We start from the raw sequence: 23,085 nt of genomic DNA, 5'->3' as shown, positions 1-23,085 counted from the left end.
TGCCAGGCCAGGGGACCTGAGACCATGCCCCCCGCCCCAATGCCAGGCCAGGGGACCTGAGACCATGCCCCCCGCCTGGCGGGGCTTGATGGGGGACCTCAAGGTGCACTTCCCATCCTGGTGCTGGTCTAGGGGACCTCAGGCTGCTCCCCCGACCCCGGCACCAGGCCAGGGGACCTCAGACTGCACCCCCCGCCCAGCGGGGCTTGACGGGGGACCTCAGGCCGTGCCCCCCGCCCCAGCACCAGGCCAGGGGACCTGAGGCTGTGCCCCCCTGCCTGGTTGGGCTTGACAGGGGACCTCAGGCCATACCCCCCCACCCAGCGGGGCTTGACAGGGGACCTCAAGGTGCACCCCCAGTGCTGGGTTGGGGGAACTCAGGCCATGCTTCCCCCCCCCCCCAGCACCAGGCTGGGGGACCTCAGACCGCACCCCCTGCCCCAGCACCAGGCTAGGAGAACTGAGGCTGCGCCCCCCTGCCTGGCTGGGCTTCACAGGGGACCTCAGACCACACCCCCCACCCGACAGGGCTTGGCGGGGACCTCAGGCCTTGCCCCCTGCCCCAATGCCAGGCTGGGGGATCTCAGGCCACGACCCCCACCCCAGCACCAGGCCAGGGGACCTGAGGCCATGTCCCCCGCCCGGCGGGGCTTGACAGGGGACCTCAAGGTGTGCTTCCCGTCCTGGTGCTGGGCTAGGGGACCTCAGGCTGCTCCCCCAGCCCCAGGGCCAGGCCAGGGGACCTCAGGCTGCGCCCCCCACCAGGTGGGGCTTGATAGGGGACATCAGACCGCGCCCCACCCCATCCCCACACCAGGCCAGGGGACTTCAGGCCACACCCCCCTGCCCCAGCACCGGGCCAGGGGACCTGAGGCTGTGCCCCCCTGTCTGGCGGGGCTTGACAGGGGACCTCAGGCCGTGCTCCCCACCCAGGGGTCTTGATGGGGGACCTCAAGGTGCACCCCCAGGACTGGGTTGGGGGAACTCAGGCCATGCCCCCCACCCAGCAGGGCTTGACGGGGGACCTGAGGCTGGACCCCCCCCCCCCCCCCGCCTGGTGAGGCTTGACGGGGGACCTCAGGCCATGCCCCCCACCCAGTGGGGATTGACAGGGGATCTCAGGCCATATCCCCCACCTGGCAGGGCTTGACAGGGGACCTCAAGGCACGCCCCCCGCCCCGGTCTGGGCTGGGGGACCTCAGGCCACACCCTCCGTCCTGGCACTGGGCCAGGGGACCTGAGGCTACATCCCCTGCCTGGCGGGGCTTGACAAGGGTGGGACTGACCGGGTCTGGATCTAGCCCAATGGGGGCGGGGCTGGCCAGGTCTGGGTCTCACGTGATTTTGAGGTGCATGTGGGTGGGCAGGGACTTGACTCTGGTTCCCGTGGTGTGCTCCAGACTCTGACAGGAGGGAGGTTTTCATATACATTTTACTAATTTTCTTTCATCTCTGACACTTCTATTATAGAGAAAGGGCAAATAGCAATATTAAATTATTTCCTCTAATTAATCCCCTTTTAATGTGCATGAATTTCATGCACCGGGCCACTAGTAAGAAATAAAATTGCATCCCAACATTTTCTGTATATAAAAGTAAGTTCCAGCTGAAAGATTTAAATATAAAAATTAAAATGTTAATAATTTTAGAAAAAAAAAACCAACCATGTAGGAAACAACATATACAATCCAGGGAGAGAGGAAGACCCTAATAATAATTTTAAAAAGAACCCTAGGAGCTATTTTGAAAAATTGACATATCTGAATATAAATACTAAAATTTTTGTGTGCAAAATTAACTCTAAGCAATATCTGCACTCACTAGATTTAGAACAGATATTTGCAAAGCTGATGAACTTAGCAATATTAATAACTATAATATATGGAGAGTGATTAAATGTGGGGATTGGGGTTGGGGTTGGGGGGAGTAGAGATGTGGATAAGGGAGTAGAAAGTAGATCTAGAAGGGCAATTTGACCAAAAAAAACCAACAAAAAACACACAACTCAATAGAAAACAAACAAAGGTTATGAATATGCATTTCAAGAAGAGCAAATCCAAGCTGTCCATAAATATATTAAAATATGCTTTAATGCACTGGTAGTCATAAAAATGCAAACTAAATTAACATTGACATATTGCTTTATACCTTCCACACTGGCAAATGTTAAAATAAATAAAACAAAAAAAGCTAAAACAGCTACTGCAAGCAGGGGTAGAGGAATCAAAATTGCAGTTACTGTGCTGGTCGAAGTGAATTTTTATAGTCCACCTTTTTGATACCCAATGTCACATATTTTCTTTCCATTTATATAACCCTTTTATTCTTTGCTCAAGGTTCAAGATTGCTGGGTGATATTCATTTCTCTCAGCCAGGTCTCCTTGTGTTTTTCTAGGGCCAAGTGATACAATTAAAATATGAATTATTGGTTCTCAACACAACATATGCAATGATTAGGAAGTAGCAGGAAAAACTGCAATGTAAGCTTTCATTTGGAAAGAGAAAGTAAAAAAGACCTAGCTGTCACTGGTCTATAGCACATAATCAAGCCCTGGTTATCAAGAGTGGCAAAAGGACTCTGTTGTGTCAGGAAGTTACTGCCAATAGCAGATCCTGCTTCTCTTTTCTGGGAAATCTCTCTGTAGGTCCACTCCATAGCCTCTGGTAATTACAGGGATGGGAGTATGGACTCCTCCTTGTCCATCACATTTCATGACCAACTTGCCCAGTTGTAATAACTTACTTCTAGTTAGTGAGTTTAGAGGGCCTGAGGATGGTTCTAAAGGCTGATTAATGGAACCATCGATTTGATACTGGGATTGGGGTTGGGGTTGGGGGTAGGGACATGGATAGAAGAGGAGTGGGCAGACCCAGAAGGGCAAAGAGTTTATCATATCTCAGAAGATGTAACCTCCTCCAAAGTTATGAGTTGTGTTTATCTGGCCCCTCTTCTGGGGAACCCAGATCCCCTAGCTCTTTTTCTGAGCTGAGGTGGTGGGAAGGACCAGAGCCTCAGTGGGTCCCTTCAGGTCTGGGTGGGACATAAGAACTGCAGTGGCTCCATTAGGTTGAACACAGCTGGAGGCTGAGTCAGCCAGAAGTGCTGGGAGACACTGCCAATGGCTTGGATAAGTCTGGCGCAAGTCATTACTGTCCCATCTCAGGGAGGCAGAAGGAGGCTGGAGCAGACCTAGCCCAATCACTGCTGCTGACTGAGAGGGTGGGGTCTCACACAATTCCCACTCAAATCATGCATATGCACATTATAAAATGGCTGTAATCATGTGCATAATGTTCAATATTTATACAACTGACTTGTTAATTATTTATGCAGGATCTTGCATTTACCTCTGTTAATTTTCATTTTGTTAATTTAATTTAAGAATTGGTGAGATGAAAAGAAGCCAGCTAGTCTATAGTTCAGGCAGAAAAGGGAAAGGTGAGCAGCAAAACCTTTTTTATTAGGGTTTCCATAGCCAAGAACTGCACTAGATTGGGCAAATATATTAACTTGACTAGAGGCCTGGTGCATGAAATTTGTGCATGCGGGGGTTGTCCCTCAGCCCGGCCTGCACCCTTTCCAATCTGGGACCCCTTGGGGGATGTCCAACTGCCAGTTTAGGCCCAATCCTGGACATCCCTTTCACAATCCAGGACCGCTGGTTCCTAATTGCTCGCCTGCTGGCCTGCCTGATTGCCCCTAACTGCTTCTGCCTGCCAGCCTGATTGCCCCCTAACCACTCCCCTACCGGCCTCATTGACACCTAGCTGCTCCCCTGCCAGCCTGATCACCCCCAACTGCCCTCCCCTGCTGGCCTGATCGCTCACAACTGCCCTCCCCTGCTGTGACCCACCTCTTCCACTGGGACCCGCCTCCTCCACGCGAGGTGGTGGAGACGCCGGGACTGGCCTCCTTCACGCTGCACGGAGCGGAGGGACCCCCAGACCTCACTGTGCGGAGCGGCCGCAGGGCCCCACTCCTCTGTGTGCACAGCCATCTTGTGACAGCCACCTTGTGACGACCATCTTGTGACGACATGAGGGAGTGACACCACCTAGGCTATTATTAGTATAGATGGTTTTCAACTTTGGGTATGTATCAGAATCACATGGCAGCTTTGTATAAAATGATGTTCAGGTCTTATCCCACTTCAGTGAGCCTCTGTGTTCTTCATTAATTTCCAGTTTCAATATGCACCCAAGTTTCAGTCCTCCTTGCCTTTACTCATGACATCCGAGGTAGATGTCATTTCTCTCTTTACAGAAACCCAAGTTAGGATTCAGAGAGATTAAGTAATTGGTTCAAATTGGGCCGGAGGAGAGGGAGCAACTTATGGCTGATGATTATCTGTAAGTAACTGAAGACTGTAAGTACTTTCTGCCTGAATTGGTGCGGAGTTTAGAAGCTTGGCGATCTTAGTTAATGCTAATAGGACATTGTTCTTGCTCTCAGTCTGATGAAGAGTGATGACATTACACTGTTTTTAAAAAGTATCGCACATTAAACAAAGAAGCAAATAAATATTCTCAGTGTTAACTTGCTACCTTATATTCTTAGCCCATTTTTTTCATTATTTCAAATATATTCATATAGTTAAAAAATAAAACAATAAAGAAAAAATTTCTACCTTAATATTAGGTGTTTCTAATACATCCTGGAGGGAACATGGGGAGAGTTGATGTACTTTTTAAGATATGTAAGTCATTTTGGGTCACTTCCCTCCCCTGCCCCCAATCCCAGCTTCGTAAGTTTTCAGCTGCATATAGAATAAAATGTAAACTCCTTTACATCAACTAAAGACATTTCACGATTTAAAAACTTTTCACAATCTGCCCCTGCCTGCTTCTTCAAGGTTTTCTACCATCTCCTGTAGACATATCTCACCACACTGGCTTTGTGCTGTCCAAGGGTCTCAGAGTGGATGGCTTTCGGGTCTTACTTCAGCCTATCTAATGCAGCTTGTCCATTAGTCTGTTTTATTTTCTTTATAGCACTGATGACTGTAAGTATCTTATTTATCTACTTTCTGTCTTTCTCCTTCATCCACAAATAACTGCCATGAGAACAAGAACTTTGTCTTGTTCTCCTATGTTTCCAAACTATCTAGAAAAGAACAGTGCCTGGCACATAAGAGGTCATAATACATATTTTTTGAATGAATAAATAAACCTTCTCAAGGACACACATACAAACATACATACACATGTGCATACACTTTAAGGAACATATACCAATGGGATCATGCTATCCTGTTTAAAAAAGTTAGTTATGTGTCTTGGAGATTTGCCCCCCAAAACATACAGATATCTATCTAGTACTTCTTATGGCTTAAAGGTCTTTAGGATATAAAATTTAGTTAAAAATAAAAAACAGAGGGCACAATTAATACTATTTTGTGGATGTACTGGATATTTTGGTTGATTCCAGGAATTTTCCATTTCAATAACTATAATCATACTAGTGTCTTAGAATACTTTTGTTTCTCTCTTACTTAAAAATTTTAATATTTCAGATATGTTCACATTTCAACATTTTATCAGAATCACCATATTATGTGATTGTTATGTTTTTAAAAAGTACTGCACATTAAACAAATAAAAAAATAAATATTCTCAGTGTTAGCTTGCTACGTTAAATTCTTAGCCCATTGGTGGGAGAGAGGTATTACTTGTTAAAATTAGTACCTAAGGATTTTCAAAGATCAGTAGGATGATTATTAGGGAGAAAAAAAATGTTTTGTTTTGTTTTGCTTTAGCTCCAGACTTATTATAGGTGATATTATTATATAAGCCAAGTTTTAAATGAATTTCCTGGAAAAGAAAGAAGTGTTTTACTTATTACTCTGACTTTTTAAAAAATTCACGAATTGGTTAACTTCTCAAGTGTAAAATTCAGCAAAGCCCAGGCCTCCTGATCCATGAGGAATTTCAAAAGGCTGGCTAATTGGCTAATGCATTATTGATTGTACTTTTAAAATCAGTTCTAGGAAGTGGGCAGTCCTTGAGATGAGGTGGAGAGTACAGGGCTGGAGTCAGGTCACATTATGTCCCCTTTTCTGCTCTACTGGTCTTGTTAATCTAGTGCTATTAGGTCATGAGGAACACAGCCTTGATGGGAAAAGGAGTTCCTAAGAGGGCTGTGGCCTGAGGATGGTGCAAAAGAAGTGAGAACTGAGCTTTGTGGGTAGGAATAACATGCACTTAAAAAAATGATTTTTTTTTAATTTATTGATTTCCGGAGGGGGGGGGCGTGGGGAGAGATAGATAGATAGATAGATAGATAGATAGATAAGGGAGAGATATTGAGATTTTGTTGTTACACTTATGCATTCATTGGTTGCTTCTTGTATGTACCCTGACTGGATATTGAACCCGTAATCTTGGAATATTAGGACGATGCTCTAACCGAGCTACCTGGCCAGGGCTTAAGGTGCACTTTTATAGCATGTTCCTATGCAAAGATGTAAGACTCAGGTCTAATTAGCCAGCAGAAGCAACTCCTGCCTCACCCCAGGGCTGCTTCCTTGAATTAAAATTCATCTTTCAACAAGAGCAGAGGAGAAGGTGAAGGGCAGGTGGCCCAGGTCAATTTATCTGATCCGCATATCAATGATCCCAAAGTCACCTTTGTACCCTAATTTATCAGTGTTTATTTTAAAAGCATTCATGTAAGCCTAAGCAGGAACTTCCACTTACTGCTCTCAACACCAGTCTAATCTTGTTATGTCACCACCCTCCGGGAGCCACAAGTTATAGTAGTGAGAAGCAATGACCAATGTCCTAAGACCCGGCAAGACCTGCCTTTCTTTGGTGGCAATGCCTGGTTTATTTACACAACCAACCCCAAGAAGAAAGAAGGCCAAGAGAGAACATGTGTGCGCTTTATGCACTTTATATGCACAGTGAATTCATGTATTTTTCAAGTTTGGCCAAATGAGTATTTTGAGCCTTATCAATCTGCTAGCAATTCCTCTTTCTTGGGGATAAGAAGAAAAGGGTTGGACTAAAGTAGGAGAGTAGCAGATGTGTTGTCTCTTCTATATCTGGATTAAGTTTAAAAAGAGATGTTTTCAAGTAGAAATGCTAGCACTCAGTTTAAGCAACAAAAATCTGAAGATAGGGAATTTTTTTCTAGATCTGGAAAGGCTCCGTGTAGATCTTAGTAGCATCTCTGGTGATACGATGTCAGGAGTGTTATGATCTAACCAGGGTCTTTTTCCAGTCTAATGGCTAAGATTCCAGGAGATGCTAGAACACCTCAGAAAGAGGTTGAGATCACCAGCTGAGACTCTCCACTCCCTAACCAAGGTAATATCTCAGAAATATAGATGAAAACCACATTGTGAGATTTTTTTTTCTCCTATCTTCATATTTCCCAGTGCTTACTATGGGAGGTAATTGGTGTAGTATTGAACTTTGAGGTTATAAGGAAATATGGAAAGTTTTTAACCTATGTATAAACCTTTGCTAGAATGTTCACCTTTGAGCCACACCTGACCATATCATTACTTATTCCCATGATTCCAGTAGACTGGTTTGTACCCAGAAAAAGTCCTGGTTTGTGGGCCACATAATTTGGGGCAATATTTATTTTTTCTGTTATATACAAGGAGAGATTTCTAAGGAACCTGAAGAATCAAAGAAGAAGTAGACTTCATTACCCTGGCTTTAGAAGTCAAAGGCTCAGGGGGTGTTCTAGATGGACTAATTAAAAATGAGAAGATGAAATCAGGATTCTGACACCAGAGTTATGGAGGGTATTAGTATTTACACATATCTAAAGCTTAAAATATAGAGGCTGAATTAGAACTGAGGACCAAAACCTCTTGATTACTCTTATGGAGGTCTGCCTCTAGTGAGAAAATTGGCTTTAGGCATTCTGGTTCAATGGCAATTACTTTTTTGTTGCATAATACAAAGTTGGCATTTGATTTTTAACGCTTCAGTCTCCTGGGCTGGCTACTATGAGCCCACCCTTGGGAGATGGCAGTGCCAGTTACTTAGCTTTTGTCATTTCACTCCAAATTTACCCTTTTCTATTCTGCTCTGTGATGATATAGCTGAGACTTTCCAACCTTCATTTCCCAGAATTCTTTGTCTGTTAGGTTTAGTGGGCAGCAACCTGCCCCCCGCCCCCCAATGGGAAGTGAGGAGGAAGGGATTTTTATTCTGTTTTCTTGTTATTCTTGTTAGTAAAGTACATAAGCATTTTGTTCTGGGCTCCAGTTTCTTTTGGTATTTTGCTTGTTTGTCTCCTCAGAGGTACCTGAAGCAGCAGGTCTCCCTCCTCTGAGCTTCTAGTCTCTGATAATCTAAACTCTTCTTTGAATGCCCCTGGCCTAAGGGGTGATAGATGCACTTATTATTTCTGGGTTATCTCTCAGTGTTTCTATTTTGCTTCTTCAGCTCACCTATACCTGTGTAACTAATTCCTTACATTTAATTTCCTCTTGAGATATTTACTTTGGTGCCTAGATCCTAATCCATAGTAATAGGAGTAACCCCAGGAAACATATCCTAAAAGATAGAATTCTAGAATTGGTTCAATTGTGCTCTTGACCTTGAATACTCTGCTTAACTTCCTGGCAATAAAAAAGAGTTACTAATAACCCATGCCATACATTGGTATCATGATTAATTAAATGATTGCTGTGGCTGATTGTGATGAAGTGTTTGCTGAAGCATAGGTCTTGAAGACCAAGTGGCTGTCATACATATCTTTTTCGGTAATAATGAAAACTGCAGAAACTAGAAGGTAGAGTAACTTATTTGATTGCACTGGTGAGCTTACTGAGAAAAAATGATAAATTCAGGCCTTTAAACTCTCAACTAAAGACACTGCTATAACATTCCTAAAAGAATCTCTTATTTTCTGTAGCCTGACTTTGCTGCAGATCTGTCCATAATTTAATTGTGTAGAATGCAGAATTACAATATAAGTTGGATCAATAACTTGCCAATCTCATATGTGAAAGTGAGGACATTGATTGAGAAGGAGTGAGACCTGGAATGGAGTGTCTGTGTGAACTCAGACAAAACTGAGACTTGAACCCCTGATTTTTTTTTTTTTGAGCACCCATGACCAGTTAAATGAAATCTTCTGCTCTGTCTGTGGAGATGGGCTTTCCCTTGCTCTAAGAATTTTGATTGCACTGGTGAGCTTACTGAGAAAAAATGATAAATTCAGGCCTTTAAGTTGCCTTAAAAAGGGATGCATAGCCTTGTCACACACTACCTCTCATGGCCTCTATAACTTGAGTCAGAACAAGTACAAAATATGACTCAAGAGGGTATAGATATGCTCAAAAGAGATGAAAAATGTTGCTATTATATATTAGCAAAAACCTGGTGAATTTATGTGGGAATGTATTTTCTGGTTGTTGGATGAAGGTAGATGAAATATAATAACATTGGATCAGGCTAAATTTATTGATATGAATTCACTGAGAGTCTGAACTTAATATATTAGCTCAAGCAGCTGGAAGTGGTTGTAACAGTTTGCTTGGTTGATTTAAACTTGGACTCAATGGTTCTTTACATTTAATGAGGTTGAGATGCCAGAACGTGAGCATATGTGGAGGAAGGAATTCAAAGGTTTAGGGTGGTGGGAACTTTGGAGTGGATTAATCATACAGTCTCACGTTGCCCTACCCCCTCCACTATAATACTAGAGTGGGCCTAGCCATTATTCCCTTCACTAAGGCAATGAGAAATATAATAGTGAGAGGGGCTCTAGCATCCCCCCCCCCAAAAAAAAAAAAAAAAAAAGCTGTGTGGCTGTGGTGGCAGATATCTGGAGATTAGGGACAATGGAATCAGAATGTTTTGGCTCACTTTACACAGGAAGATACTTAGGCTTCCCTACCCCAAATTTAAGTTTGTTGGAACCAGAGGTAGAACTAGAACCCATATCTCTTGACTTCCGGTCTGAGACGCCTTCATTAAACCTCATTTAGGCCAAAAGCCATCTGTTTGTTTTGGTATGCACGTCAAAACTTAAGGCCAGATTTATTCATGCAAACGTGTTTCTCTCTCTCTCTCTCTTTCTCTCTCTCTCTCATGACTCATGGGTAGAAAATTATGAGACAATACTATAAAATTACAAACCATTACAATAACTACCGAATGCATGTGTATGATCCTTTCAGGTTACAAAGCCTACAGTGTTTACTATGTGGCCCTTTATGGAAAAAGTTTGCCCACTCCTGCTCTAAAATTAAAGCAATCCAGATAAAGCTTAAATTCCTTCTGACCAACCTCTTTTTTCAATATAAACTTAACAATATTGTATTTTCGTGTTTGTAGATTCTTTGTAGACTTAAGTAATCTATGGTTTCTCTGGTTGGAAAGATGTGTGAATTTTCTAGAAGACAGAATTTTTACAGGTAACTGATACAATGCAAAGTTGCCTCCTGATAATTAAGAGGTAACTCTATCTTTTCAATGGTTAACATTCACTATATTTTAAAAAACTATTTCCTCAGGAATTTTTAAGTTTTATTAATTTGTCAAATTTGTAAGTGATACACATATATTATGTAGGCTGGAAAATATAAAAAAGTAGAAGGAAATAACTCTCTTGACCAATCACCTAAAGACAACCATTGTTAACAATTTGTGTGTTTTTTTCTTAGCATTAATTTTCATTGAAAAATTCTAAATAAGTACAAAGAAAAAATTGACGCATTCATTTCTTTTTCCTTTTCTTAAAAAAAGAGTTTATTTGAACTAGACGACATATGCAGGGGCGAGATCTCAAAATCTCCCTGATGTGTTCATTATTTTCAGATTGTTTCTAGTTTAGCCTCAAATGTAATATTTATAGACTATTTAGTCAATAAATAATTAGGTGTCACCTGCCTCTTTTTTTCTTATCAGATGTAGGATTGAATGTGTTTTCCAAATGTCAAGAAATATATCTAGGACAGGCCATTATTTCCTAAATTACCAACGTCATTCTGGAGATGGAGTTATTTAGAGATGATTGATTTTTTTATTATCCCGCCAGCCTGAATACTTACTGCAGTGTTCCTTTCTCACCGCTCACATTTTAAAAACCTCGCATGGAAAGAGAAACATAGAAAGCCTCTAGGAAACTTCTCCATTCTGTGCCTCTGTCTTCCCTGTGGAACTCGGCCATGGCTTCTCCATCCCATTTGGCCTCTGGAGAGCCTCCGTGTTGGAATGCGTCCTGCTGGAGGAACAAGTGCCAATGTGTCCATCTGAAGACCTATTTCAAACACCTCTCCTCGTGATTAAACAAATATACTGATGTTTTCAGCCTTGCTTCCCTCCCCTAAGATTATGTTCAAAAGGAAATTTTCAATGAACACTGTATTAGTTTCTTATTCCTGCTGAAACAAATTACCTCAAATTTCATGGCTTAAGACAACATAAATCTATTATCTCTAATACTTCTGAAGGTCAGAAGTTCGAAATGGTTCTCACTAGACTAAGGTCAAGGTGTTGGCAGGGTTGTGTTCTTTCCTGGAGGTTGTGGGGACATCTGTTTTCTTGCCTTTCCCAGTTTCTTAGGAGCCTCCCCCCTCCCCCATCCATCTTGAAAGCCAGCAATGGCCTGTCTAGTCTTTCTTACATTGAATCCCGCTGACACTGACATGCCTGCCTCTCCCACATTTAAGGCCCCTCATGATTACATTGGGCCCATCCTGCATAATCCAGGATAGTCTCCCAGGTCAAGATTCTTGACTTAATCACAGCTGCTAAATCCCTTTTGGCGTGTGAGTTAACATGTTCAGAGGTATGGGGATTAGGACGTGGGCTTCCTTCTGGTGGGGTGCATTATTCTATTTACCCCAATTACTTTAACTCAAAAGAGTGGATAATGTTTGAAATGGGACAGAATCATTAGGGATATACTGTTTTCCTTTTGCTAGTTCTCAATCATGCTAGTTTTACTACTTCAGCTGTTCTAGTATAAAATATCTGTCAGGAGTAAAATTTCTATTCTTATGTGCCTTTTTTTTAGGGCTGGCTCAAGATAAAATTGTGAAGCAATTTGTTTGGTCTGTCAATTTTTTTTTCTTCACTTCTATTTCTTCTTTCCTAGAACTCTGCTCTCTTCTCTTACTTCAATCTTAGAGTAATCCTGTTAAGGTATTTTAAAATAGGAGCTAAATAAATAACCCTTCTGAGGTTTTTTTTTTAAGTTAAAAGTTTTAAAGACACATGTTTCAAAATGATCATAAGAGACTGATAGTAAATTGTATTAAAATATATACTAGAATATGTTTGTTTTTTTTTTAAATATATTTTATTGATTTTTTACAGAGAGGAAGGGAGAGGGATAGAGAGCTAGAAACATCGATGAGAGAGAAACATCGATCAGCTGCCTCCTGCACACCTCCCACTGGGGATGTGCCCACAACCAAGGTACATGCCCTTGACCAGAATTGAACCTGGGACCTTTCGGTCCGCAGGCCAACGCTCTATCCACTGAGCCAAACCGGTTTCAGCTAGAATATGTTTTTATTGATTTTTTTTAGAGAGAGAGGAAGGGAGAGGGAGAGAGGGAAAGAGTAACATCAATGTGAAAGTTGAAAGTGAGAGGGAAACATCAATCGGTTGCCTTCTGTATGCACCACCCTGATCAGGGATCAAACCTGCAACCTGAGTGTGTGCCCTGACTGGGAATTGAACCCTCAACCCTTCCATGTATGGGATGATGCTCCAACCAACTGAGCCATACTGGGGGCTGTATTCTAATATTTATTCATTACATGCTATGCTAGTCACTGCAGGGATTCAAAGATAAGCAAAACTTAGTTGCCATTCTTAGTTGATAGTCTGGTCAATTTAAAATTTGTATTACTGCATCAGAAAACTTTCAAACTACCCATGTAGGTTTTAGGCCTCTGTAGGTATATTATTATTCACAGATATTAGGGTTCAAAAACTAGAATTTTTCTTATGGAATTGCCATGAAACTATCTTTACCCATGGTTGCAAATTTATTAATTCAGTGTGCTAATGAAATGTACTCTTAAAGTTTCCCATACCTTCTGATAGCAGAAGTGGGGGAAGAAGGAATGAGACATAAACTGTTTTTGTCTGCATAAATTTGCCAGTGTTTCATATCTTCTGGCTTAAATATTCCCTTCTGAATGACTCAGATTCTTAGACTTTAAATTTATTTCGCCTCTTCTATACCTTTCCAAAATAGTATCTGGGTGTATTTAATGATGAGGCTTATGGGACCACATGATTGTAGGAGGATATTCAGGAGCTTCTGGTTTATAGCTGGTCTCTGCTGTGGAATAAACATTTTTGTTTTCTTCCCAGACTACTGAAATGCCTGTGTGGTCATTTGGACACTATGTGGGCATATACCCTGATCCCACACATATATTTCTAGAGGTGACACCGCCACATATTGAGGCCTCACAATCTCAACTCCAGGTTTGTCAGCTTTCTCAGAGCCTCATGCCCCTTTATCAAGGCGTGTGGGAACATCTAGGTCCCTTGTGTCCCTTGTGCAGGCCACAGGAGGCCAGGACAGGTGCTTCAGACTCATCTGTCCTTCACCAGTGCAGCATTACTGCTTCTGCATCATGCTGGATGTGGCACTTCATCTGGGAGCATAAAGTCTTCCAAGCTGCTCTTGGGTGTTGCAGACAAGATTGCCAGGAGACCTATTGTAAGGAGGAGATTTGCATACAAATGTTTATTGAGGAGGGTTCCCAGAATCTGCACCTTTGGAGGAATGATGAAAGCAGGATTGAACTGTGATGGGATGCAGCAAAGGTTCTGCAAGTCCTATGGAGAAGCTCTAAAATGGGAATGAATAAAAAGGTTATCCTGAATTAAGGCAAGGGTGTTGGGTGTGTATAACTCAGTCATTGAATGGGAATTGTCCCACCTCCCATCCCTCTGGGGGAATTCCCTTGGGCAAGGAAATTTTCTTTAGCTGGGAGCAGTTTCCTGAGAAATATTTAGCTGTGAATTGTCAGATATCAACACATCCATCAACTGGGGAAATAAGTGCTTTAGTCTTAAAGGAAGGAGGAACCGGGACCTCACACCACAGCATCCACTATCCTGGGGAAGCATACCATAGCCTCTCCCGACTCCCAGTTGACATTCTTGGGATCCCCCGTACCCATCTGGATATTTCTAGTGGGTCTAATGGAGATTTAGCTGACTCTGTGTGGGCATTCCAGCCTGAGAGGGGAAGACGGGGCATAGTTACTTGATCTTATTTCTGTATTTCCTTGTCATTTCTGTTTCTTACACTCTCCCTGCACAGTAAGGTGTGGGCTATCCTGTCCTCCTCCTCTCTGGAGTGAACTTTTACATCATGTTGTCAAGGACTGTCAAGGGTCTGAGACTTTACCCTGCTCTCAGGCTAACAGGTTAACCTGCCACAGTTTTAAGAATGCGAGCAGAAGACGAGACTCCTAAGTCAGAGACCTAGGGCTTTATTACTCATGGCATTACACGCAGCATGAGCTTTGTATTAGTGCCCATTTTCCACTTTCCCCAGACTTTTTCAGTGGATGCCATCCATTTGGCCAGCTGTCTAGCAGAGTACTGAGGACTATATGGAATGTATTAGAGGTCAGGTCAGAAAGTGAGATATATCACCACCCATATGTAGTTGGCCAAAACTTGTTCATGACCTGGGGAAAGGTAACCTTCCTATTTTCTCTGTCATATTCTTTAATAAGAATTTGCAAGAGGACCTGAAAAGACACTTACCCAAAAAGAACATACAGATGGCCAATAGACAGATGAAAAGATGCTCAACATTACCAATCATCAGAGAAATGCAATTTAAAAGCACAATAAGATCATTTCACACCTGTCAGAATAGCTATCATCAATAAATCAACAAACCATAGGTGTTGGCAAAGATGTGGAAAAAAGGAAACTCTCATGCACTGTTGGGGGGAATGCAGACGGGTACAGTCACTGTGGAAAACAATATGGAGGTTTCTAAAAAAATTAAAAATGGAACTGCCTAATGACCCAGCAATTCTTCTGGGAATATATCCAAAGAAACCCAAAATATTAATTCTTAAGAACATATGTTCTCCTATGTTCATTGCATTGTTATTTGTAATCACTAAGCTATGGGGGTAATCCAAGGGCCCATCAATAGACAAGTAGATAAAGAAGATGTGGTACACATATACAATGGAATATTGTTTGGCCATAAAAAAGAACAAAATCTTACCATTTGTGACAGCATGGACGGACCTAGATAGTATTATGCCCAGTGAAATAAGTCAATCAGAGAAAGACAGATACCATATGATTTCATTTATATGTGGAATCTAAAGAGCAATGTAAATGAACAAAATAGAAACAGACTCATAGATATAGAGAACAGACTGTTGATTGCCAGAGGGGAGGAGGGTTGAGTGCAAAAGGTGAAGGGATTAAGAAGTACAAATGGGTAGTTACAAAAGAGTTACAGGGATATAAAGTACAGCATAGGGAATATAGTCAATGATATTATAATAATTATGTATGGTGCCATGTGGGTACTTAAAATATCAGAGGATCACTTTATAAAGTAGACTAGAGGCCCCGTGCACAAATTCATGCATGGGTGGGGTCCAGCCAGCCCACCCCAATGGGGGCCCATTGGGCCAGGCTGGTTGGGGGGAAGGGCCTCAGGCGGTTGGCCTGCTGGCCCTGCCCCCAATTAGAGTGTTGGAGGCTGGGCCGGCCAGGGATGTGGGGCCAATGAGGGCCTGGATCAGGCTGGTTGGCTGCCGCTGTGTGTGTTACAGCCACCAGTAGTTCTGGTCATTCCTCTGTTCCGGTTGCTGGGCTTTTATATATATAGATGGTTGTCTCACCACTATATTGTACAACTGAAACTAACACAAAGTAATATTGAATGTAAACAGTAATAGTAAAATAAAATTTAAAGAAAAGACACACACAAAAGGAATCTGCCAGTCAACAATATTTATTGATGATCAGCTTGGTGCATATCATTTTATTAGGCACTGTGAAAGTAAAAAGAGAGTAAAAACTTTCCATGCATACATATAGAAAATGGATTGTCTTTTTAACTCATTCTGTTTAAGGATAAGTTATAGGTTGTGTTCAAACTTCATTATAATTAGTTACTATTTAGAAATTAGGGAACAAATAATGTATAAATTATGGTGTATGTATCAGATAACATGTTTTCTGGGTTCAAATTCTAGGTGCCTGGATCTCTGGTAGTGATTGCAGATAGTCTTCCATGTTCAACAGCTGAAGCAACACAAGAGGGTTGGCTACGTAGAGTAAGAAATTGTGTGTAGTAGGTTAATTCTTTCCTGAGCATAAAAAAAGATACTACATGTTAAGCAGTGAGTGGCAACCTAAACAAGAATGGTGTTGGGACTTGGGATCTGAGTCATGAGAAAACTATATAAAAAAAACAGACAAGTGACAGGACACGATGATTGTTATCAACTGGCAAGGGCTGTCATACAAAATCAGGGGGAGGGGTGAAGTAGTGTGATTATTGAATATATAGTGATGTTAGCTAAAGAAAAGAAAATATAATTTAGAATTACTATGACCTCCTATTTTGTTGCAACAGATTTATAAATATATTTTCAACAGACTTGGTGACCTTGTAATTATGGAATTAAAGCAAATTAAGCAATTAGTTGCCTTCTGAGATCCAATTTTGTCCCCTTACCCCCTTTCTTTTTGTTTGTTAATCCTCACCCAAGGATATTTTTCCCACTGATTTTTAGGGAGAATAGAAGAAAGAGGGAAAGACAGAGAAACATCGATTGGTTGCTTCCTGCATGCGCCCCGACCAGGGCTAGGGAGGAGCCTGCAACCAAGGTATGTGCCCTTGACCGCAATCAAACCTAGGTCTCTTTGGTCCACAGGCTGAGGCTCTGTCCACTGAGCAAAACCAGCTAGGGCCGCCCTATTCTTATTTTTAAATGATTCAGATGATCAAGTGGCACAATGATGGTAATAGGAAACTGATATTTGAATGTAAATTATATGTTGGGCACCCCACAGGCACTTTTAAAATAAGTTTATTTTAACTTTCATGAGGATGCTCTGAGGCAAGCATGATTTTCCCTGTTTTAACAGAAGGGAAAACTGAAGCCCTTGAAGTTGAATGTCTTAATGAAGGACACATGACTAACTAATTGTGGAACTGGAACTAGAAATCAGGTCTTTGGGTATGGGTTATAGCTGAACATTGTAATGCTGATATGAATATATCTATTGTAGTCTCTGGTTGATATTTTGAGTATTTTATAAAACCATGTAAGAGAATAAAAGATTGCTTACTTGAATTCTGCAAAAGAGGTAAGAGGAAGAAAAGTGAAATATTGAAATGTTGAAAGGTATTGATTTTGGCATCACAGAAAAATATGTGTACCTCTCACTTGAGTGTTCATACGCTCATTCTCTTGCTTTCTAATTTATATCTCATGAATTTCTGAAAGAGGATTGATGGAAACTTTTTGGTTGACTCCCAGGAAAGTCAATAGGTATTAAAATTATTTTAACATTTCTAGCTAAATAGATTGTTTGCCTTGAGATTGATGAAGAACTAGCAATATTGATAAATGAAAAAATGTTATGTGCTTCTTTATATGAATGGAAACATTTCATATATATTTTCTGTAGCTTGCTCTTCTGTTTAATATTATTTTCTTGGGAGTCACACACATTGTTTAGTGTAGCTGTAGTTCTTTAATTTTTACTGCCATATGTGAAATTCTATGTATATATCACAGTTTGTTTATCTTTTGAACTAGAGGCCCAGTGCATGAAATTCGTGCATGGGTAAAGTCCTTAGGCCTGGCCGGCGATCAGGGCTGATCTGTGGGTCGACCAGCGGGGCGATCAGGGGGCCCCCGCTGGCACCCGCCTTGGATGATCTGGGGCCTGTGGGCTGGGGCAGCTCCTGTGTTGAGCTTCTGCCCCCTGGTGGTCAGTGCATGTCATAACGACCAGTCGTCCCGCTGGTCATTCCGTTGTTTGGTCAATTTGCATATTAGGCTTTTATTATATAGGACTAGAGGCCCAGTGCACGAAATTTGTACACCGGGGGGAAGGGGAGTGTCCCTCAACCTGGCCTGTACCCTCTCCAATCTGGGACCCCTTAGGGGATGTTGACTGCTGGTTTAGGCCTGCAGGAATCGGGCCTAAACCAGCAGTCAGACATCCCTCTCACAATCCAGGACTGCTGGCTCCTAACCATTCGCCTGCCTGGCTGCCCGATTGCCCCTAACCACTCTGCTACCAGCCTGATAGCCCCCTAACCGCTCCCCTGCCAGCCTGATTGACACCTAACTCTCCCCTGATGGCCTGATCGCCTCCAACTGCCCTCCCCTGCCAGCCCGATCGCCCCCAACTGCCCTCCCCTGCAGGCTTGGTCGCCCTCAACTGCCCTCCCCTGCCAGCCCGATCACCCCCAACTGCCCTCCCCTGCAGTCCTGGTTACCCCCAACTGCCCTCCCCTGCCAGCCATCTTGTGACAATATGAGAGCGGCCATCTTGTGATGACGTGGGGATGGCCATCTTGTGACAACGTGAGGGTCACCATCTTGTGATGAAATGGGGGCGGTGATAGTCTCTTATTTCTTCTTTAAAAGTGTTTCTTTTTTTTAAATACATGGTTTTCTTAATATATACAGTGTGATTTATAAATATAAATAGAAACAACCAGTTAGAATCCATACACTCTCCACCAAATTGGGGTGCTACCTCTGTCATATATCAAGTTTTGTGAGTTGTATAATCAAAAAGCCACTCTCCATTCTTTGATCAGATTCAACATTTTATTATATGGTTATGATTAAATGTGCTTTTAATGAAAAACAAAGTGTGGTTAAGGCAGATTAATCTAGACCTGGTAAGCAGGAAGCAGAAAGGGTGTAAAAGAGAACTTTAAGCCTGGCTGGTGTGGCTCAGTGGTTGAGCGTTGACCTATAACTAGGAGGTCACAGTTCCATTCCAGGTCAGGGCATGTGCCCTGGTTGCACGCTGGTCCCCAGTAGGGAGTGTGTAGGAGGCAGTCTATCAATGATTCTGTCATCATTGATATCTCTATCTCTCTCTCCCTCTTCCTCTCTGAAATCAATATATTTAAAAAAAAATAAAAAGAGAACTTTGAAGCAGGGATACCAGTTTATCACAAGTTCAAGAAAATGAAGTCTGAATTATAAAAGTGACATGGAAATGGAAAGGACAAAAATGTGAGAAAACTTGCAGAGGATGTATTTAATGAAAAATTGAATATGGAAAGCAAAATAAGGTAAGTGACATGCATGACTATAAGTTTTGAGCTTTAGTGACTTTTTTTTTTTTTTTTAAGGAAAAACAAGATTATTTCAGTGTTAAATTTATTACAATTGATGTGGCCATAGGACACTGAAGTAGAGATTTAGGAAGTATTTGTATATAGTCGGTAAGTTAAATATATTGGAGGATATTTTTAATAAACTTTGTGAGTTTCTCCATTCTTATTGTTTCATAGAAATTCTTTATATATTTTGGATACAAATCCTTTTCCCAGGAATATTTTTTTCTGGATTGTGTCTTTTTGTTTATATTTACTCTTTTTATGGTACTTTTTGAGAAACAGAAGTTCTAAATTATTATGTAGTGGAGTCTATCAATCATTTTCTTTGTACATTTAAAAATATGGATTTTCAATGATTTCAAAGAGGAAGGGAGAAGGAAAGAGAGATAGAAACATCAGTGATGAGAATCATTGATCCGCTACCTCCTGCAGTGGTGGTTGAGTCTGCAACCAGGGCATGTGCCCTGTCAGGGAATGGAACTGTTACCTCCTGGTTATAGGTCAATGCTCAACCACTGAACCACACTAGCCAGGCTGTTTGCGCGTTTTATCTAAGAAATTTTTCTGTGCAGCGAGGTAATGAAAATAGTTTCTTATATTGCATTCTAATTATTTTATAAATATTTAAATAAATTGAAATTGATTGTTGTTTATGATATCTAGTAAGGAGACAGTGTCAAATTTTCCCTTTATGGTTACCCAGTTGTCCCATCACCATCTATTGAAAAGTCCATTTACCTCTCATAAATTTTTAAGATCATCTTGGTCATATGTCAAGTGATAAATGTATGAGTCCATTTCTAAGTTTCTTATTCTGTTTAATGTTTCAAATTGCCAATCTGTGTCAATACCACCTGATTTTAATTTCTGTAACTTTATGATAAATTTTGATATATAGTAGGGCAAGTTCTCCCACCCTTTTTCTTCTCATTCCACAGAATAGTGTCTTCACAATCTTGACTCTTGAACCTAATTTTTGATTTTAGACTCAACATGTTAATTAACACACACATAAACACACACCTTATGGAATTTTTATTGCCACTGCAATGAATTTACATAACAATAAAGAACTGTAATCTTTATGACATTGACTCTTTTAGTTCATAATCATGGTATAGTTCTTTTTTATTTTTTTGGAAGAAAGATTTTTTAAAAAAATAAATCTTTATTGTTCAGATTATTACGGATGTTCCTCTTTTTTCCCCCCATAGCTCCCCTCCACCTGATTCCCCCACCACCCCATGCCCTTATCCCCAGCCACTGTCCTCATCCATAGATGTAAGATTTTTGTCCAGTCTCTTCCTGTACCCCCCACACTCCTTTCCCCCCGAGAATTGTCAGTCCACTCCCTTTCTATGCCCCTGATTCTATTATATTCACCAGTTTATTCTGTTCATCAGATTTTTTATTCATTTGATTTTTAGATTCACTTGTTGATAGATATGTATTTGTTGTCACTTTGTTGTTCATAATTTTTATCTTTACCTTTTTCTTCTTCTTCCTCTTCTTAAAAAATACTCTTCAGCATTTCATATAATCCTGGTTTTAGTGGTGATGAACTCCTTTAGCTTTTTCTTATCTGTGAAACTCTTTATCTGCCCTTCAATTCTGAATGATAGCTTTGCTGGGTAGAGTAATCTTGGTTGTAGGTTCTTGCTATTCATCACTTTGAATATTTTTTGCCACTCCTGTCTGGCCTGCATAGTTTCTGTTGAGAAATCAGCTGACAGTCGTATGGGTACTCCCTTGTAGGTAACTAACTGTTTTTCTCTTGCTGCTTTTAAGATTCTTTGTCTTTTGCCCTTGGCATTTTAATTATGATGTGTCTTGGTGTAGTCCTCTTTGGATTCCTTTTGTTTGGGGTTCTGTGCGCTTCCTGGACTTGTAAGTCTATTTCTTTCACCAGGTAGGGAAAGTTTTCTGTCATTATTTCTTCAAATAGGTTTTCAGTATCTTGCTCTCTCTCTTCTTCTGGCACCCCCATAATTCAGATGTTGGTGCGCTTGAAGTTGTCCCAGAGGCTCCTTACACTATCTTCATATTTTTGGATTCTTTTTTCTTTCTGTTTTTCTGGTTGGGTGTTTTTGTTTCCTCATATTTCAGATCTTTGGTTTGATTCTTGGGGTCCTCTAGTCTGCTGTTGGATTTCTGTATATTATTCTTTATTTCAGACAGTGTACGCTTAATTTCTGACTGCTCCTTTTCCATTTTTTTTTTTTTTTGGCATTCTCAGTAAGATCCTTGAAGGTCTCACTAAGTTCCTCAGAGGTCTCACTAAGTTTCTTGGCGGTTTCTAGAAGATTCTTGAGTAACCTTATAACTGTGGTTTTGAACTCTATATCCAGTAGTTTGCTTTTCTCCATTTCTTTAATTCGTGACATGTTTCTTTGTCTCCACATTTTGGTTGCTTCCCTGTGTTGATGGAGTGGCTTTGTGTGGTAGGTGACCTATAGGGGCCAGTAGCTCAGCCTCCCCAATCACCTGAGGTGGACACTCTTGGTGCACCCCTTTGTGGGCTGGGTGCACAGACTTGTTGTAGTTAAGCCTTGATTACTGTTGGTACACTGGGAGGAATTGACCTCCAGGCCAATTGGCTGTGAGGAACAGCTGTGTCTATAATGGAAGAACTGCTGTGCTGGAGACACTCTTAGGGGGCAGGACTTGCTTCATTGGGGCTTTGGTGCTCACTGAGTCTGCCTCTTTAGTGTGTCACTTATGTATGTGAGGAGTTGAAATCTGGTGTCGTCTCACACTGACCACTAGGTACACTGGCTCCTGGATCTCCAAGGAGGTGCAAGTCAGCTACTGTCTGAGGCCACCCAGCAGGAGCTACAGCGAGATCTGCAGATTTCTCCTCTTTGTTTGGGGTTTGGAAGTTTTGGAGCTCTCTGACCCAGCTGCAATTTGTTAGGTTAAGCTGCAAAAGGGCAGGCCATTCATATGCAAAAGCCGCTGCGCATAGCTTGGGTGGGTTGGTAAATTGGGTGGGGCGGGGTCTCAGGGAGTCACTAAGGTGTGGCAAACAGCGATGGCTGCCTGTCAGCCCTCTCTGTGTCTCCGTGTTTCCGCATTTCCGCGTCCCCGCGTCAGGTGCCCCAGCGCAGTAAACAATGATTCCTGCGAGCATCTCTGTGAGGAAGCCACCCTCACTTTTTGACCCCATGCCAGACAGTCCAGCTTCTTCCTGTAGGAGTCTGGGTCTCCAGAGTCTCGCTGGAAACTTGAGTTCAGAGCAGTCAGGAGCTTTTAGCTCCCTTCCAATTGGAAAAAACAGCGCAACCAGACGCCAGCCCAATTCGCACGCCTCGGTACCTCTGTTTTTCCGCGCCTCTGAACCTCCTACCCAGTCTCAATGTGCTTTTTTCTTTCCTTCTAGTTGTAGAACTTCTACTCAGCCAGCTTTCCCGTGGTTCTGGGTGATAGTTGTTTTGTCTTTTAGTTGTGGTTTTGGTGTGGTTGTGAGAGGCAGCAGGTACAGGTGTTTACCTTATGCCGCCATCTTGGTTTTTTCCTTATAGTTCTTGGTTATTTAGGTTTTCTTTAGTGTATTTCAGTATAGTTTTATATATTTGTCCATAATGTTTCTGCATATTTTTATTAAATTTATTTCTGATTATTGCATATATTTTTATTTCAGTTTTAAACATTCATTTTCCACCTCTGTATTATTGGTGTATTAAATGCAATATCTTTTTACATGTTGATTTCATACTCTGCAAATGTACTAAATTATTTTCTTTTTTAAAAAAAATATATTTTATTGATTTTTTACA

The sequence above is a fragment of the Plecotus auritus genome, assembly GCF_963455305.1.
Source record: "Plecotus auritus genome assembly, chromosome: 4".
Taxonomy (NCBI): Eukaryota; Metazoa; Chordata; class Mammalia; order Chiroptera; family Vespertilionidae; genus Plecotus; species Plecotus auritus.
Note: the sequence above shows the minus strand (reverse complement) of the source record.